Source organism: Balaenoptera physalus (genome assembly GCF_965194825.1).
Source record: "Balaenoptera physalus genome assembly, chromosome: 6".
Lineage (NCBI taxonomy): Eukaryota > Metazoa > Chordata > Mammalia > Artiodactyla > Balaenopteridae > Balaenoptera > Balaenoptera physalus.
The window spans coordinates 59,679,637-59,700,408 of NC_138885.1; the positions used below are offsets into that span (position 1 = coordinate 59,679,637).

At 37.9% G+C, this 20,772-nt stretch overlaps 1 protein-coding gene and 1 pseudogene across 5 annotated transcripts in view; one reads left to right on the forward strand and one right to left on the reverse strand.

Annotated features, from left to right (window-relative positions):
* Positions 1 to 20,772, forward strand: part of CSRNP3 (cysteine and serine rich nuclear protein 3) — a gene marked incomplete at its 5' end in the record, with an annotated part of 256,996 nt that overhangs the window by 135,091 nt on the left and 101,133 nt on the right. The window lies entirely within an intron of this gene.
* LOC309662384 (small ribosomal subunit protein eS4 pseudogene) lies at positions 13,289 to 20,529 on the reverse strand (annotated as a pseudogene). The gene has a single exon. The product of its transcript is annotated as a small ribosomal subunit protein eS4 pseudogene (transcript).

The following is a 20,772-nucleotide window of genomic DNA, read 5'->3' on the forward strand; positions in this document are numbered from 1 at the left end:
CACTTTTACATCTGCAGAGCATCCCATGTTATGAATGTCATTACTCATTTAACTATTTCTCTATGGAAGGACATTTGAAATTCTTTTCAATTTTTCACTGTTACAGATAGTGCTACAATAAGCACCTATGTATTTCCAGAGAATATGTTCCTAGACATAGAATTACTGGTCAAAAGCATTGGGCATTCAAACATTTTGACAGTGCCAAATTACTGGAAAAAAAAAGCTGCTCTGCAACGAAGTAGGCAAAAGCTTTCTATCATAGCCCTTTGCCAACACTGAATATCATCAGTCTTGAAATCTGCCGATTTGAGGTGTGTGTGTGTGTGTGCTTTATTGGTATCTCTGGATTTTAATTTGCATTGCCCTGATTATTAAAGAGGTTGAGCATCTTTTTATCTGTATATTGGCAGTTGGTCTTTCTTTTTTCTATTAAGTATCTGCATAGAATTCAAAATATGCCCAGTTTCTCAGTGATTTCTCCTTTTAGGTTTGACTGAAATACTCCAGAGACTACCCAAGTTTTACCCAGGAAATAAGAGTACATGTGCAGATCATTATTTTCAAAATGGAAAGTATATTTCTTTTTGTGGATTTTTTTCTTGACTATAAAAGTATGTCATGATAATGATAAGAAAAACAAGATCCAGGTGTGCAGAAAACCATTTTTAAAAAACTATTAAGAACACAATTAAGAAAAATGTTAAAACCTGTTACAATAACAACCCAGAGATACCCACGATCAACATTTGGGTGGATATATACACTTTATTTTGTAGCATACCATTTTACAAAAGTGATAAAAGATGTTAGTACACATTGTTTTTAAACAATTTAAAGTATTTTAAATTGTAATTTATTTTGCTTTTATTGTGAAAATAATGCACACTCATGGTAAAGCACACAAATACCTAGAAAAGTGTAATGTGGAACTCAAAACTTTCCGCTCAACCCTGCTCCTACACAAGCTAACTTTTCGGTTTGCTAAATCATGTCCTCAACAATTGCCTTATTATTTTTGTGTTCAGACCCATGGAGAAAGCCTACTTAAGCAATAATGAAGTGAAAATTCCCTCAAAATATGCACTGGTATTAATTAATCACAGAATTTTGCTTTTCCTGAAGTATCATGGACAAAATATAGCCATGGGGTAAGAAGACATGATTGGAGTCCCATTTCTGCTGTGTATTAATAGTCTGACATTAAGAACTACTTCACTCCTCCTCAGATGTAAACTGGGATTAGTAACGCATACCCTCCAAGATACTCTGAGGATTAAGTGACATTACTGCCTGACACATGACAAAGTGCCCAATAAATACGTTTGAATTTGAATTATCCAAACTATTCCATATAACTATATTTATCTTATAACTATTTATACAGGAAATAATGTTATTTTCACATCATTTCTTTATAACCAAAAGTCTTTGACTTACCACAAAGATGGCAAACAAGACTTTTAGTGTTGTGACATAAAACATAAGAGCTTCACTAGGTCATAACATTTATTATTTTCAAGCACAGGGCATCTAAATTGTTTGGAAATCATTACGTCCTAAAAATTGAGAAGTGTAAATATGAGCAAGCACATAAAACCTACTAGTAGCGTCATTTATTTTTTTAAACATCTTTATTGAAGTATAATTGCTTTACAATGGTGTGTTAGTTTCTGCTTTATAACAAAGTGAATCAGTTATACATATACATATGTTCCCATATCTCTTACCTCTTGCATCTCCCTCCCTCCCACCCTCCCCATCCCACCCCTCTAGGTGGTCACAAAGCACCGAGTTGATCTCCCTGTGCTATGCAGCTGCTTCCCACTAGCTATCTATTTTACATTTGGTAGTGTATATATGTCCATGACACTCTCCCACCCTGTCACATCTCACCCCTCCCCCTCCCCATATCCTGAAGTCCATTCTCTAGTAGGTCTGTGTCTTTATTCCCGTCTTGCCACTAGGTTCTTCATGGCCTTTTTTTTTTCCCCTTAGATTCCATATATATGTGTTAGCATACTGTATTTGTTTTTCTCTTTCTGACTTACTTCACTCTGTATGACAGACTCTAACTCCATCCACCTCATTACAAATACCTCCATTTCATTTCTTTTTATGGCTGAGTAATATTCCATTGTATATATGTGCCACATCTTCTTTATCCATTCATCTGATGATGGACACTTAGGTTGCTTCCATGTCCTGGCTATTGTAAATAGAGCTGCAATGACCATTTTTGTACATGACTCTTTTTGAACTATGGTTTTCTCAGGGTATATGCCCAGTAGTGGGATTGCTGGGTCGTATGGTAGTTTTATTTGTAGTTTTTTAAGGAACCTCCATACTGTTCTCCATAGTGGCTGTATCAATTTACATTCCCACCAACAGTGCAAGAGTGTTCCCTTTCCTCCACACCCTCTCCAGCATTTATTGTTTCTAGATTTTTTGATGATGGCCATTCTGACCGGTGTGAGATGATATCTCATTATAGTTTTGATTTGTATTTCTCTAATGATTAATGATGTTGAGCATTCTTTCATGTGTCTGTTGGCCATCTGTATATCTTCTTTGGAGAAATGTCTATTTAGGTCTTCTGCCCATTTTTGGATTGGGTTGTTTGTTTTTTTGTTATTGAGCTGCATGAGCTGCTTGTAAATCTTGGAGATTAATCCTTTGTCAGTTGCATTTTTTTTTTTACATGACATTTGAGTAGCATATTTAATCATGGTATCTCAATATTCCTGTGAAGAATCTACTGTGGACAGGATAGTCTTTAAATAGAAGGTTTAGACAGAATTATGTCAAAAATTAATACAACCCATATTCATGGCATTTTTCAAAACTACTCCTTTAGGAATTTCTATTCCAGCCTAAATAAAAAGGGAATTAGCTTTTAAAAATATTTTCCCACTACTTACTTTGCTATCCTTTCAACTTGTTTTGGTAATTGTTTTACTGAGGTTATATATATGTATATATATATATTTTACTGAGGATATATATATATATATATACACACACTGTGTATATATAGTAGTAAAGAGTTTTATGGCTTACTTAAGGGAAACTTCTTTTGAATTCTTGAATTCTTTGAATCTGGCTACTTAATCTGCTCTTAGTTATATTGAGATTGCCTGCAGGAATAATTTTGAGCTGGTGTTTCATATTGTGAAGATGATTCTATTTATAATCTGAGCTAATAGACACTGCATTTTTATGAAGTCTTCATCTCAGAGCCCTATTAAATCGGGGAAGTACCAGAAATGGTTGTCATTTTTTCAATGTAAAAATACCAGTATGAAAGAAGGCAAAATGTGCCTTTGATATTGTAGAATATTATTGTAAGTAAGGCCTTACTTTAGAGGGAAGTTCAATACATCAGTGAGCCTGCGGATGAATTATGATGTGATCCTGTGGGAAAAAGAAAAATCAAGGGGAACAGAGTGGACAATTTATTTTGAATAGAGTGGGAATGGTATTAACAGCTCAATTAAGTACCAATGGTTTAGAATTAGCTAAAAGTCATTGTCTTCCTGGGACAAATATATTCTAGCTTTTCTAACTTGCTTTATGTTTCACATAAATGCGAACTAAAATGTGTTTACATCTTTCCTGTTGACAACAGAGCAAGCCAAAAAAGGCTTCATTTGCTGAGTAGAAATGAAGATTCATCCATCTTTGCTTTCTAGAACACTGTCAGGGCACAAATCCTTTAAGTTTCTATATTTAGGCTAATGTAGATACATTTTCACTGGAGAAGTTTGGCCCAACTGTTCTGAATCTTCCACATTCCTCGCTGTCCTACTTTCTCTCTCCGTCTCCAGCACATGTTCACCAGCTATGTCTTAGGAGGCACCATCACTCCAGAGGTGAATAATGTTTTCTCATCAGTCACACTGGATTCAGGCCTCTGACAAGAACAGCTATTTGATAGAAAGACAGTGGTCAGCTTTTCCTCAAACATAGTTTCTCTGCATTTTTAGTTTTATCACGTAATCTCATTTTCTCCACCTCACCTCCTGAAGAAGACTCTTTTTTTTTTTTTAACCTCTGAAGTTGCTCTTTCAGATCCACCTTCTCTTACCTTTTTCTATCATCTGCTTCCAGAGCTAGACAGCTTTCACAGTCCCTTCCTGTGTTCTCATTCTTTGATTCCAAATCTGCCTGAGCTTTAAATGTAATTCCAAGGTCATTCCCCCACAGAGTGTTGAAGCTCCTGTTTCACACTTGCTAGAACAGGCTAATACCCCTAATCATTTCATCTCCACTCAGAACCCTAGGATAGGCACACTGTTACGTGTTCTCCCAACCCAAGTGTGAACTCTGTAAAAGGATGTTGAAACAGACATTTAAAAAGTTCCCACTAAGAGAAAATGAAGGATCCTTCACACCTTATTTCCATAATGCTTTATCTATTTCCCCCCAAATCTTTTAGTCTCCCCCAATACCCAAGTGAATGGTGGGAATTCCTGCTGTTTGTCTCTCTACGACTCAAGCTTTCTCTTTCTCTGTTATCCCTGAGTGCTAAATTACAAGTGGAGATAGAGAAATTACACATTAAAAACTCTCATGTGTATGCAGCAATGGCAGAAGTCAGTTTCAAAAACCCCTGCAGATCTTGATAATAACGATTTCTTTCTAATTCTCGTTGTTCATTGCTAAAATAGAAAGCTGGGAGCAGGACAAAATTGTATTCCCAGAGAAATCTAAACAGTAGCTCTTCATTACAAAGTAAAAATAATGTTCACTGATTTGCAAACTTTATGGGTATATCGTAAAATATTGGGTCACCACTCTGGATCTGGTAACAAAACAAAAATATGTAGATTATTCCAAAAAGAACAGCTCGGAACTCCAAGTTTAAGCTGTAATGTCAACCTGGTCTCAAATGAGACAGATACATGGAAAGAAATCTTCAGAGGGCTTTTTAAGAGTTGCCAAAGAAATACAGAAATTCAATAAATAGAAAAAGTGTGGAAAAGCATTCCCATTTATTTTCAGTGAAGAATCTAGCCTATTCTCATGACATAATGATAAACAACAAGAGAGCCTACGTCCTTGATTTGTGAAGACTTTATGAAGAACACTATCCTCCAGAATGCTGAGAACTCACATTACTGGGAAGGCCAGTGTTCTGACAAAATCTCTGACCGATTCTCTTGCCCTACATTTTTCATTTATAAGCATGTTGGGCAGAGCGGCTCAAATGGAAATTTAATTAAAAGAGAAAAAAGCTACCAGTTTTTCTTCAAATAGGTAAATCATGATTTTATGGAATTTCTGATTAATATCAGTGTATTATATACCAAAATCGTCTCATCACAGGAATTCTACTTCCTGGTGCCCTTAAGCCCATTCCCTTCAGACTCCTGCAGCCATCTCCAACGGTAATCTGGACAGAAAACCAAGCATCCGTTGTAGCATAATACTCATCCTGCATCAGCCAGTGTTAAGGTGAGATATGCTTTGGTGTTTGCAACATAGTTGTCAGCTATGGACTTGGTAGGATAATAAAAGTTAAAATTTATTGAGTTCACCATGGACTAGTACACTCATATCTTCTTTAATCCTCAGTAACCTGAAAGGTACAAATTATCATTATCTCTGTACACAGCCATCTACAACCCCCATATCACCCCCTCCTTCCCTGAAAATTTTAGCTTTTGTCTTACTGTTACTCTCCCTAACATCATACCTTCATAACCTAATTCTTGGTTATATCAATATCCATGTAAATAAGCCTTTCAGTGGTAGGTTTCTGACTACCTTCTCCAATAGCTTTATCTTTTACTTTCCTCCTGTGTACATACCATACAACTGTTCATAACCAATAATTGTAACCCTTCCATGATCTCCATTCTCTAACTACCTCCTACCTTACTTGCTTCCTCCCCCTAGTAATATGATTCTTATAATCCTTCAACCCCATTGGGACCTACCATGCATGGATCCCACCACCTTTCCACTCATCTCTTCCTTTCTTCCCAAAATAAACTAGATTCCATGGTCCATCATTGTAATCACTTCCTGAAATTTACCCTCAACTCCCTTTGCCCATCTCTCCTGCTTTACAATACATTCCTGGCATGACCCCACCTCAGGTTCAACCTTACTTTGCCTATTTCAGACCCATTTCCAGCTGAACAGGACTGAAGAAAAATGTACAACTATACTGATTTATTTCTATTTAAATTCATAACCACTAGTTTCAACTGAGTCTAGGTGGTGGTCACTAATCCTATCTTATTTTCCAGGTCCACTAAGTCCCTTCCTATCCAGAAGACATTCTTCTTCTTCTTATAACAAAACTCCAACACCTCCTCCCCCCGTCTTTCTGATGAGCTTATGATCTTGTTCACTATTTCACTGAGAAAATGGAAGCAGAAGAGAAATGTCGTAGGCTCTCCTCCATATTGCAACCTTCTATTTGTCACTATGGAGGAACTGTGTTGCTATCAAGGCCAGACACTCAACTTGTACACAAGATCTCATTCTTTGTTGCCTATCCAAAGATATTGCTCTGGTATTTACTCTTCTTTCCTGTATCATCAATATCTCCCTCTACTATATCATTTCTATCAGCTTGTAAGTATGCTTTTTTTTTCTTTAAAAGTGAAGTCTCTTTTCTCACACATCACCTTTCATCTATGCCTCATTTCTATCCACTCACTTAGCAAAACTCCTTGAAAGAGCTATTTACACTCTGTGGTCTGGCATTGCCCCTACCACTTCACCAAAGCTGCTCATCAAGGTCACAGTAGTGCCCTTTGAGTTTCTAAATATGATTGTAAATTCTCAGCCTTCCGCTTACCTGACCCATCACTAGCTTTGGAGAGAGTTGATTACTCCTTCCTGTGCGCCGCCCTATTTTATTTTATTTATTTTTTAAACTTTCTTTACTTTGCTGCCAAGAAACTACACTCCTCGTTTTCCTCTCGCCATGTTTGCTGGCTCTTCTCAGTTTCCTTTGTTGGTTATTCCTCATTTCCCCAGTCACTAAACATTGGGGTGCCCAGGACTCAGTCCTCAGACTCCCTCTCTCCTTTACCTGCAATCTAGAGGCTTTGCATATTATTTGTTCACTGGAAAATGTTTAGCTTTAGCTTAAAGTCCTTCCATAAATTTCAACTCATACATATAGATAGATAGATAGGTAGAACTACCTATTTGACTTCTCCACTTAAATATATAATAGACATCTCAAAGTTAATTTGACCTAACCTAAACTCCTATTCTTTTTAATTAATTAATTAATTAATTAATTTTTTGGCTGCGTTGGGTCTTTGTTGCTGCACATGGGCTTCCTCTAGTTGCGGCGAGTGGGGGCTACTCTTCGTTGCGATGCACCGCCTTCTCACTGCGGTGGCTTCTCTTGTTGTGGAGCACGGGCTCTAGGCACACAGGCTTCAGTAGTTGTGGCACACGGGCTCAGTAGTTGTGGCTTGCGGGCTCTAGAGTGCAGGCTCAGCAGTTGTGGCGCACGGGCTTAGTTGCTCCGCGGCATGTGGGATCTTCCCAGACCAGGGCTTGAACCCATGTCCCCTGCATTGGCAGGCGGATTCTTAACCACTGTGCCACCAGGGACGTCCCTAAACTCCTATTCTTATTTATCCCTTGGAAAACTTTTGCAGGCTTTCCCGGCATAAAGCACTAACGCCCTCCTTATAATTGCACAGGTGAGAATCCTTGGAGTCAAGGTTGTCTCCTCTCTTTTCCCTAACCCCAAATCAAGCAAGTCTTTTTTGACTCTACTCCAAAATATATTCAGAATAAACCATGTCTTATCACCTTCACCTGATTCAAGTCCCCATCATTTTTCATCTGGTTTATTGTTAACAGCTTCCTAACTGGCCCCTCTTTCTACCCTTACCCTCACACAGTGTGTTTTCAACACAGCAGCCAGAGTCATCTTTAACCTTATTCATATTGTTCACTTTTCTGCTCAAGACCCTCCAGTGACTTTCTGTTTCACTCACAGTCCTTACAAGGGGCTACAAATGACAGGACTATCTGCTGCTCTTCTTATGCTTCAATCACCTCACCCATGTCTCTGCCCTCGTCTCCTCCTCTCTCCCTCCCTTGCTCACTCTTTTCCAACATTTTCACCTCCTTGTTATTTCTGGAACAGGCCAGATCCTTTGTGTTTGCCATTTCTTTTTTTCTGGAATTCTCTTCACTGCAGATACTCTCATGGCTCACTTCCTCACCTCTTTCAGGTCTTTGCTCAAATATCACTTCTCAGTGAGGCTTTTCCTAATCACTCTCTAAAATTTGCCAACCTCCTCCTCCATCCTAACACTTCACTCCTTATCCCTTGTGCACTTACCACATGATACAGTGTATATTTTATTTAGTTATTTTCTTGTTACCTATTTATTTTCTTTCTCCCCTTCTTATCCTATGTCCACTAGAATGAAAGTTCCTCGAAGGTGAGAATTTTTTCTGTGCCTAGAAAAATGCCTGAAACATAGTCGATGTCCCAAAAGTATTTCTTCATGAATGGTTTCCGTTTTAAATAGGATGCTTAGAAAGTGTAAGCCCAAAACCATAGAGCAAGTAAGCTGTACTGCTGAGTCCGGAACCCAGGCACTCTGAGTCCCATGCCTTGCCAAGTACTCTTCACCTAGACCTGTTTACCAGATGCTGGAGTAGGAGCTGGAGTGGCAATGACTAATCATACCTTGCTTACTTATTAATGGTGAAGCTGGGATGGTTACAGGAGAGAAGTTGTACTTTCAATACAAATTGGAAAATAAAATGGAAACGATGAGAAAAGGCTCTTAGAGAAGTTTTATGAATTCAGAGGCTGAATCTTTTTTTTTTCATTCTAATTAAATTCATTTATTTATTTATTTTAAATTTTTTAATAGATCTTTATTGGAGTATAATTGCTTCACAATACTGTGTTAGTTTCTATTGCACAACCAAGCGAATCAGCCATACACATACACATGTCCCCATATCTCCTCCCTCTTGAGCCTCCCTCCCATCCTCCCTATCCCACCCCTCTAGGTCATCGCCAAGCACCGAGCTCACCTCCCTGTGCTATGCTGCTGCTTCCCACCAGCCAACTATGTTACATCTGGCAGTGTATATATGTCGATGCTACTCTCACTTCGCCCCAGCTTCACCCTCCCACCCCATGCCCAGAAGCTGAATCTTAACAGATGAGTAGGAATAGCCAGAGAAGAAAAGAAGAGGTATTTTAGGTGATAGAAATAGCATTGCAAAGACATGGAGGTATATAGTTGCATTTTATGTTCAGTGCCCTATTAGTGGGATGGAAAAAAAATACCATATAGGATTTGATAGAAGGTAAGACTGAGGCAGGAAGAAGAGTCCATATGGTGGAGGCTTTGGGACCATGCTAAGTATCCTGATAGTGAGTCATGCAGGAGTTTAGCAGGGCGGGGTGGGGTTCCTTGATTACACTTCTGTTTGCGATTGCCCACCCAATGCCAGGTGTATAGAGGGAGACCAGGGACTAGACCAGCACAGTGGTCCAGCTCAGTGAAAATGCCTGGGCAAAGACAGCAGTAGTAGGGATGCGGCCAAATGGGCAGAACTAAGACATATTTGGCGGAGGAGTCAGGGCTTAATTAAGTGGAATTAGGAATAAGGGTAGGAAAGCACTTAGAGTGATTCCAAGTTTCTTGGCTTCTGCAAAAGGGATGGTGTTGCTGGACTAAGACATGGAACATGTGAGAGAAGCAGGTCTGGTGGGGATGACTTCAGGTTCATTGTCTGACACAGTGACTTTGAGATGCCTCAGGGAAATCCAAGTGACGAAATGAGTCTGAAGTCTAAAGAGAGGTCAAGGCTGGAGATGCAGACATAGAGGTCATCTGCATAAAAGTGAAAATCAAACCCTGAGAATGGATCAGACCGCCAAGGCAAGAACGGGGAACAGGGAGCAGTGGGTGGAGAGTGCTGGGGAGCACCAGGTGGGAATGGCTGCCGGAAAGAGGGCTGGATGAAGAGGACCCTGCCATGGCAACCAAGGATCAAAAGTCGGAAAAGTGGAAGGTGCCCAGGAGAGTTTGATGCAAGTGACAGAAATAGAACACTTAAAAAGGGCTGAAAAATTTTAAAGGGAAAGTTTCTTCTGGGAAGGTCAGTTCTAAAGGAATGATGGAAGCAGATGCCTTATGGAAGAATAGATGAGAGATGACAAATTACAATAATTTTCCAAATTATTGGATATAAAGAGAGAAGTGGAGTAATATCAAGATGGCAGTGCAAGAAGTGCTTTGTTTCATTTTTCAAATGAAATGAGAAGGTGTGTTCTGGGTTGGTATTTATCCTATACACATTGAAATTATTCACTAGTTGCTTATGGCTCCTACTAGATCTGATAGGCAGATTTATCTATTCTGACTCCATGGTGAAATCTATTCCGATCTATTCAGAATCTAGAGTCATCAGTCAGTGTCCAGAGTCATTGTTAAATATTTTTTATATTCTCCTTAGTGTGATTATAGGCTAAAGGGAAGAAAGTAGAAAAGGAATGGCTGAAGATATGGAAAAATGGCAATTATTCATAGCAAAGGTTAGCAAACTATGGCTGAGAGCCAAATGTGACCTACTACTTCTTTTTGTATGACCCTCAAATAACGGTTTAACATTTTTTTTTTAATATTTTATTTATTTATTTATTTATTTATTTATGGCTGTGTTGGGTCTTCGTTTCTGTGCGAGGGCTTTCTCCAGTTGCGGCAAGTGGGGGCCACTCTTCATCGCGGCGCGCGGGCCTCTCACCATCGCGGCCTCCCCTGCTGCGGAGCACAGGCTCCAGACGCGCAGGCTCAGCAATTGTGGCTCACGGGCCCAGTCGCTCCGCGGCACGTGGGATCCTCCCAGACCAGGGCTCGAACCCCTGTCCCCTGCATTGGCAGGCAGACTCTCAACCACTGCGCCACCAGGGAAGCCCTAACATTTTTTAACGATTGAAAAAATAAAAAGAATATTTCATGACCCATAACAATTTCAGGAAATTCAAATTTCAGCGCCCATATATAAAATTTTATTGGAACACAGACACATCGATTTGTTTACATACTGTCTACAGCTGCTTTTGCATTGCAACAACAGAGTTGAATAGTTGTGACAGAGACCGTATGTCTTGCAAAAGCCTAAAATATTTATTATCTGGTTTATTACAGAAAAAACTTGACCATTGATTTATAGTACAATTCCTGAGAAGAGAGAGGGAGAAGATGGGATCAAGGGCACATGCAGAGGTATTGGCCTTGAACAGGAAAAAGGATGCTTCATCCTACAAAACGGGGAAAGGGTGATAGGATTGTGCAAATATAAACAGTTTTGTAGGGGCTGGAGGAGAAAGAGGAGGGGGCTTGTCCCCACCACATACACCCCACACTCTAAGTGAAATGTGTTAGCTGCCATCGATCATGACATTCTAGAGGACAAAAACTGTGTCGTATTCATCTCTGTCTTCCCCACAGCTTTCAGCACAGAACCTTTCTTTCAGCCACTCTCACTAAATATTTAATTGAATCCCAGGTGAAACTCTATTATAAGCGCATTCCTAGAAACCTCTGCCTTTAGGGCCTTGCATTTAATTCTCTTACTATCTGAGCCCACATTTATTAAAGTTTGATGTTATGTTTAGCGGTGTAAAGAAAATGGAAGCTGACTTCTTATTCAGTTAATTTCCAGTTTACTAAATGGAGTCCATATAGTCAGAAAGAGTTAATATTCTTATTAAAATTGACCTGTTTTCCCCTTTTTTCAGCCGGAATAGTTTTGTATATCAGTAAGGTGTTTTTAGAATAAATACTATACAAGTATAAGTTATTAATACAGATTTTTTTTAAAGCTACTAACAATGTAAAAAGAAAATAGGAACCACAGGAAAGTTTAAAAGTTAAGGGGGAAAAATTATTATAGAGTAGCATATATGACGACCCTTAGTTATTTTATTTAGCCAGCATGGTGAGTTTTAAGAGATTGAATTTTAACACGCTTGGGTATACACTATTCATTCACTGCCATTGTCACAGTTTCTACTGTCTTATACCTGCTCATACAAATATATTGCCAGCCCGGACCTGAAAAGTATTTAAATTTATAATTGCTGATGAAGAGTTATCTGAAAACACAGACAGTACAGATGACCAGCTTGAGGTTTATTTTCATCATGGCTTAAATATACACACAAGAATATTTACATGAATATATAGAAATTCACCCCAATCAGCCAAATCATCAGCTCTCTCTTGTTTACTTAAAAAGTAACAGCATGACAGTGGTAATCATATTACAATATATAAATATATCAAACCAACACGTTGTACACTTTAAACTTTCACAATGTTATGTGCCAATTATAAGTCAACAAATAAATAAGCACCAAAAAAAAAAAAAAGTAACAGCATGTTTGTGAAAGTGTCTATTTTACCTATTAATCTGTTGTGAATGTGAAAATTAATTTTGCAAACACTCAGTTATCTAATGTTCTTTAGCCCCCCAATAAATCTTTCCATCTCCAAAGGGAGCTATACATGTGACGACCTATAATGATATTCATCTTGGCATGATCGCCCTTATAATAATCTTCTAGTAAGGCATAGACTGCTGAAAAGAATACTCTGAAGTGACTGATGATAGTGTTATAATGCCCAGTGACAGAGAACATATCTATACATTCAAAGTAATAGTAACTAGGCACATTTACACACTCCCAGGCTGCCACCTCTAATCTAGAAACTTGTCTAACAGATGTAAAGTACAGCACAAACTTGCAGTAAAATGATGTGTCAGGAGCTTTGGGGGAGAAAAAGAGAGAGAGAGAGAGAGAGAGAGAGGGAGAGAGGACATGTGCAAAGGAAAAAAAAAAGCGAAATATTTTGCCTATTAATCAATTCATATGGGATATGAGAATTGGAAAATGGGAGTTTTTGTTTCTTCTTTCCAACTGCATTATTTTTCAACAAATACAAAATTTTGGTTCTTTGCCACTTTCTTCAATAAATCACTCTGGTACCAGAAAAAAATCCCCAAACAAAGCAGTGCGTGGTCTGTGAAGGTGACAGAAACAGCAATAAAAATAGTCCGTTTAACTGTTGATCTCTATTGATAGAGGTGTACCTTTAAGATCACTTGTTCTAAATGGTATCAGACTCCTCATAGGTAAAGGCTAGGAGAAACAGGATATGGTTGCAGCTGAACATGCTTTTCATTAAGTATCTTACTTTAGGCTTTCTATCTGAACAACATTTAAATGCATTAGACCAGGATAAATGTTAGGAAGCTGACATTAAAAAAAAAATGAACAAAACATAATTTATTAGCAGACTATTCTCTGGAAGGAGTCCCAGTTATTTACAAGTAAAGAAAAGGGATGTATAATAGAACTAATAGTTGTACTAATGAGCAAAATCAGGTTCTATTGTCACCATTTAGTTTTGACACATTAGAATTTAAGGGAATATAACTAAATTGAGATCTATAAGAATAGGAAAAATGTTAAATTTGCATTTTAAGCCATCTTTCTAGTCTCCTATTTGTCCCATATTATGGAATTACTCTGCATGTGATACTTTTTCAAACCTAATATCATTTTTTATTCATCCTTATCCAAGGACAAAAGGTTATAGTTAGGTCCTATTTCTTGTCTTAGAGAGCTCACAAACTATTATTTTATCTGGAAATTTCGTCCTTGTTAAATGATGGGATCAATGGACTTCTTCCCTAAAAATATATTTTTAATAAGAGTGTCAATTTTATATAGTATACATATACTCCCAGGAGCAGAGGAAGTTGCTTAGTGACTTCTGTAAAGCTTTTCTGAAAATGACCCATGGTACTGGTCTATGTAGTAAGAGAATCAGGAAGTTAGGACTGCTTTCTAGCACTCACCTCAACCATACTTTTCATAATACCTGTGAACAATCCTTATATGCCCATCACTTTCCTGCATCTTTATCTATCGTGTTATTCTATAGCCAACCCAAGCTGTATGCTATCTTTTCTCTCTACCCTTAAGCCATGTTGTTCTCACTGAGTGATTCCGTTCATGCCCCGCAGACTCTGCATCTCCTGTGACAGTGTCTACCCAAACCACCGGAAGCCTGGCTACCATGCTGAGCTTGAGTTATTCAAATCATTCTGTTTTTGATAAGAAGAAAAGCAACACAGTAATCAGGTGATAAAGTACTATTTAAAAGCAAAGCTCAAAATATCTGTGTATAATTTGGTTAACTACTTGATCAGATATGAAATGCAGGTCCGTATGGCAAACCAGACTTTTTCCCGTTATGCGCTTGGCTTGAAGATCTACTCTGTTAGTGATTTGTCTTTAATCTCTAAACTGTTTATTTCACTGGTGTTTGTGATATGGTTTGGCTCACTGAAGCTTAAACCTTTGAGGGGTAAAAAAATGCTATTATTTTTATATTTAGTTATAGCTGTCCACTTTCACACAGTGCGTTTAGGAACAGGAAACATCCCCTTAAACACTATCCATTTATCGAACATATAAAAGGAAAGACTTTAATTCCTTATAGTAGTTACGAAGGGCTACCACTTGTCAAATACATTTCTGCAGTTAAGTAATAAAAAGCCAGAGTGTTTGAGCGAAAAGTGTACTAGTCTAAGCTAAGAAAGTGGCTACTTGAAATATTTATGCCTTACTTTTCCCACCAGTAAAACTTCTTCCTTGCATGGCTACTTAAGGATGAAAAAAAAATATTTAAAACACCTCAGGAGAAAATTCAAGTACATCAAAAGATTGAATAAATTCAAGTTACCCAGCAAAACCCCCCCAAAGGCCATATGAAATTGGACTCATAAAGGGAGAATGGTTGAAATGTTTTTTTCTTCCTCTCCAAGAATGATTTCTTACTTTTCCAATTCAGTAATGATTCTTCTGTTTATTCTGTGCTCTTGACATTCAACAAAAAGTCATTTCAGTCTTGGCAATATATTCACCGAAACCGAAAATGAACTGTTCATTTGGGTTTCATTCTCTCTGCAAATATTATAAAATTACATTTATTCTCTCTTCTATAAATTTAACACCAATATTTATAAAATTCTTGCAATACAGGCCACATTATATTCTCTTTTGTCCTATGAAATTCTCCACAACTAAACTGAAATCTTACTATTTTCCATAGCACAGTATGTCCCTTGCCTCAAGAGGAAAGAATAGACAGTTGTGATAGACAAAAACTGAGTAAGAAATTTCTACTTTGTAAACCCTTTTTCCTTCTGGTCCATCTGCTGTAGATTTGATGCGGGAGGGTGTTCTCATCATCAATCAGTGTCTCAATAAGTATTTCTTATGTTAATGGCCATTAAAGTCTAGTGAACTTAATGCTGAAAAAATACAAATACAAAGCTCTTCTATATGTAGTATTAGTGTGTGGACATTTTAGTCTATCTAGCATACTTTTATTTAACACATGTCATGAATTGACAGAAAGCTTCTGTTTACAGAAACAGCATTCTTAAAATAGCTTACATATTGGCAGACATGTTGATCCAAAATGTGAAATGTTTGTGAAGGCCCATTAGCAAAGCCTGAATACCTCTTGATGTGCAAGTGTCTGTACTCTAAAAGAAACCTACCTCTGACTTCAAACAGACTATGTTAGACAAATAAGTACATGCAAAATCACAGGCACTGCTCTTGGACATGGGAAGAGTTGAAGCACATCTCTTCTGTATTTGGAAGAAAAGGAGGGAAGGGAGAAAAGTTGTTGGCAAAGAGGGTAATAATGATGATTGGTACTTGAGGAAAAGGTCCAAGACGTTTTATCAGTTGGAAGAATTTTTAACAAGGCTGAAAATGTGTTACCAGCTGTGGAACAGCTACCAGAGGAGAAAAATTGCAAGGTATCCTGTCTGATCCAAGTCTCATAACCCTGTTGTGACGGGTAGGAGGAGGAAGTGTGTGCAATATCTCCAGCTTTTCATTTGTTTTTTATTGAGACAAGCTCAGAAAACACAAACTGGAAGCTGGTGTTAAACAATAATTCTGTCCTCTGAATAACAACCTGCATGTTGCCAGCATTATCAAACATTATAAAGACAGCTATCTAAAAGCTTGTCTACACCTTATGTCTATATTCTAGAAACATTTTTGCAAGAACTTGTGCAACAGCATTGAGCATCTCCGGTGTGAAAGGCTTGTGGTAGGCACTAAAGATATAAACATGAATAATGTGGAGCCTTTATCTTTGAGATCCCAGTTTATTGGCATCTTTCTAGAAATGTAGACACATTAATACAGTATGATGTTATAACGTGGATACTAGAGTACTAAACAAAGACACGTGAAAGAGAGAGAAAGGAATGGCCTTTTCTCTCCGTGTGCAAAGGATATGGAGATAGGTTTTAAAGGGAGGGCAATTTTGAGCTAAGTCTTAAAGGGGAGGCAAGAGTTGATTGATGGAGGAAATAAGAGTATAAGAAATCAGAGGACCATCTCACAGTTAATACTGGCCTGTGGACCGAGAATGGGCTTCTAGTCCAGACTCTCCTATTTATAGCTAAAGATTTATGGGTCATTACAGATTAAAAGTTGCCCCTCAAATTGTTGCCTGGGAAACACTCTCCAACTATGTTATGATTGGTTCTTTTCCAGTATACAATTAATAACTATAACAAAACTGACAGTAGTATATTTAGGTTCAGAAGTTTCAGCATCATTTCTCTCTGGGATAGCAAGAAAGCAAGAGTTCCACTCCTGGACGTTTGCTTTGCAGGCACTCTCCAAGCATAAGGAAAATTTAGTATGAATATATCAATATTTTCCCAATTAGATGTTTTTACCTCAGGCTTTCCAATTTTTCTGCTGTTAAATTTCAACCGGAACTACATAATGCCCAGCTATAGATTTTTTTTTTTAATTCTCAAGGTCTTCTTCCAGTTTTAAACATGTATCTCTTACTTCTAGTGCCCTTACCATTTTTTGTGAAAATACAATCTCTCTCCTCCAGGCAAGTAAAATAATCTATCATAATGTAGGGCTCAGCAGCTGGGTCAGAAGTAGGGTTACTCTACTCACTGAGACCTTCTTGAGCCACCTCCAGTCACCCCTTCTCGTCCGCTGCCACCGAGAGAAGGCATGGGAGTAGATATGTGAATCTCTTTGCAGTACCTCAAAAGTGAATTTAGAAAAGCAGTGCAGTATGTAGTTGCCTAAAGAAAATGTTGAAAAGGAATCTGTTCATCAATCAAAAGAAATCACATCTTTAACAAACCTGGTAGACAGGATGGCATCGTGTCCAATCCAGCCTAAGGGTGGAGTGTGGAGGCAGAGTTCAATTTCCTTCATATCTAAAGGCTTAAACTTACAGCAGTTGAAATTGTTTGAACAATATCCTTATTTGAAGAACCTAGGGGCAAGACGGGAATAAAGATGCAGACCTACTAGAGAATGGACTTGAGGATACGGGGAGGGGGAAGGGTAAGCTGGGACAAAGTGAGAGAGTGGCATGGACATATATACACTACCAAACGTAAAATAGATAGCTAGTGGGAAGCAGCCGCACAGCACAGGGAGATCAGCTCGGTGCTTTGTGACCACCTAGAGGGGTGGGATAGGGGGGGTGGGAGGGAGGGAGGTGCAAGAGGGAAGAGATATGGGGACATATGTATATGTATAACTGATTCACTTTGTTATAAAGCAGAAACTAACACACCATTGTAAAGCTATTATACTACAATAAAGATGTTAAAAAATATATATATATATCCTTATTTTTAAATGCCTTTCTTACCATTAAATTAATTTAACATAATTAATTTTAATATAAAAGTTCTACTGTTATTAATTTTACATTGTATCAGTAACAGGAAACAGAACACTTGTAAAATATAGAAAAAGCCAAAGTCAAAAATCAAAATCACCTATTACCTAACGTCCAAAAGATAACTATTTTCTATGATTTTGATTCTACTTTTCTAATTATTTTATGCTTATATATACTTAAAATATTGAGCTCGTAGTGTGTATATTGCTTTAAACTCACACATAGTCCCTTAATTCCTTTAATTCCTCTCCAGTCTTCTTCTATACATATTAGTTGTAATCATGTTTCTTTGTATTTCTGGGAAATTTCTTCACTAATTATTATTTTTTAAACATATGTATTGTTTTTACATAGTCAAAATACTGATTTCAATGGCTATCTGATATTCTACTACATTGATAAATATATATTAAGTATATTTAGGTAATTTAAAGTTTTAATTATTGTGTGATTTCTTGAAATAGCTTTGCATTTAAAAACCTCATTCTTCTTGTAGCCCATTAAACCATAAATTTATTGCTGCCACCTGGTTCCACAGTGGCCATAGAATATAGTAAATTAAAGTAAAGGGAAAATGGAATAATGTAGCCACAGGTGTCCTAGGTCAAAGAAATACCGTATAAATAAAAGGTAATAAGCATATGTAGACAATCTTAAAGTCACCTCACTGTGAATGGCTGGGAAACAGTAGCAATATAATGCCCAATTTTGTCTCAGCCATCATAATTGCATGTTCCATAGATAACTATCAGTAATTAAAGAGGCAAAGATCCAAATCTTGCTTTGGCTTCGAAAGAGTAGCAAGAGCTGTGGTATCCCCAGTTGTCGGCTAAAGTTATCAGGAGTTATAGTATTCAGATAAAATGTATTTACCGTTCTCTCTATTCTTAATCCCACATAAGAAATTCTTAGAATATCTAGAGTTTAAATGAGACTGTGATCAAAACTTGTTTTTACTGTTTATTTACAAGGCAAATGGCCTTTCTTCAATGGCATGTTGATGTTCTATACTAAGACAAGTGTGACGAAGACAAGGTTCTTTAGCCTAACAACCGAATTAAATAACACCACCTTCCAATACGAAGAAACACATGTGCACTATGATCATATGTGTACGTAACAATCATATACCAGTATAATAAGGGTGTATAATTTCCTTCCCTCCAGAGATAAAAATTAGAGCCAAACATGCTTGGATCATGGTTTCATGTAATAGTGCTCTTTGACAAAAACAGACGTGAATAATGAATACTAAACAGGAAGCTGACTATATGAACAAGGAAGAAAATGCACGCCTCATTTCAAAGAAGCCAGTCACTAGCATTAATAGCAAGCCACGGGATTAAGCTCGTTAAAAAATTTGCCTAAAGGAGAAATCTAATTTGTTTCTTGTATTTCTTCATGTCGTGTGTTTAATATAAAGCATAGAGGTGGATTTTGTGATCTGGATCATGATTTTAATCTGCATAGAACACTTTAATATAGTTTCCTTATCTGAGTACCACAATTAAGTTCAATTGATGGTATTCCAGATTTGAAGTTTGATTGTGAAGTTGTTTTTCTTTCTTTACCTTTAATCAGGCCAGTGAGAGAAATTCTGTTCTCTTAAAAGTTAGCTGTGATGGAGGGAATTGTTTATCTAGGTAACCGATTTTGTCTATGAGCTCCTCTGCCAGGCACTGAGCACTCAGAGGTCAAGAAGGAACCTTTGTGTTCTTAGAACCATGTACTTTTGCCAGGTGCATGGTAGGCGTTCAATATTTACCACTGAGTGGCTCCATATCTGATATTCCTCTTGTATTTCTTTCTTTCTTTTCTAATGTATTATTATCTTTAATTAAGTACAAAGACTTTCCCAATCATGTCACCTAGAGATCATTTTATCCACTGCTCTGTCTGGCCTCCAGTCTCTTGTCTCTCTTCTCAGCAATGGTAAGGCAGATACCCCTTCCCTGGGGAAGAGAGATCCATGGTTTGTTGTTTTTGCCAATAACGAAAACGTTGGAGAGCCAGATGGCAAAGCTGTTGCCACTGGCATCTTTCACATGAACTATATCAAAAGAAACAGAATGTCTTTTCTGGTTGGTGATCACACCAATTCTTCCCAGGTTAGCATCTCCAGTCACCATGCTCAGGTTACCAGTGTCAAATTTGACAAAATCAGTAATCTTGCCAGTCTCCAAATCAATTTGAATGGTGTCATTTACCTTGACGAGGGGATCAAGGTAGCTGATGGTACGAGCACCATGGGTCACCAGATGAGGGATTCCTTTTGTGCCCACAAAGATCTTTCTCACTTTGCACAGCTTATACTTGGCCTCCTCAGGTGTAATATGATGAATAGCAAAGCGATCCTTGGTGTCATGGATCAGACGAAAATTCTCTCCAGTCTTGTCAATACTGTTGACATCCATAAAACCATCAGGGTAGGTTATATCAGTGCGAACCTTGCCATCAATCTTAATGAAACCCTGCATGCAGATCTTTACTTCTTCTTCTGTTAAGGCATACTTATGTCTGTTCCTTAGGAAAATGATTAGGGGGAGACATTCCTTCAGCTTGTGGGGACTTGTAGACGGACAAGGAGCAAACACACTAGTCAGTTTATCCAGCATCCAATGGTTTGGAGTTTCTACACAATTCAGGTGCTTCTTGGGACCACGAGCCATGGCAGCACTAGGCATGAAAGGAGTTCCTCTTATATTTCTATCCCTGGTTACTGGTACCATCATCCATACTGTCTCCCAAATTAAAAATCCTAGATTCAGGGTTCCCCCTTACTCCCACTTAAGTACCTGTTGATTTATTTCCTTAATTTCTTTCCTCTCCATCCCCAGGGCTGCCACTGTTTTCATTCAGAGCTTTATAACTTTTTTCTAGGATATTTCAACTGTCTCATTTGGTCTCCTTTCTTCTAGACCCTCTCTCTAATTCACTCTCCTGAGTTACCTCATAAAACACAGTTGTAGTCAAGCCACTTAAACAT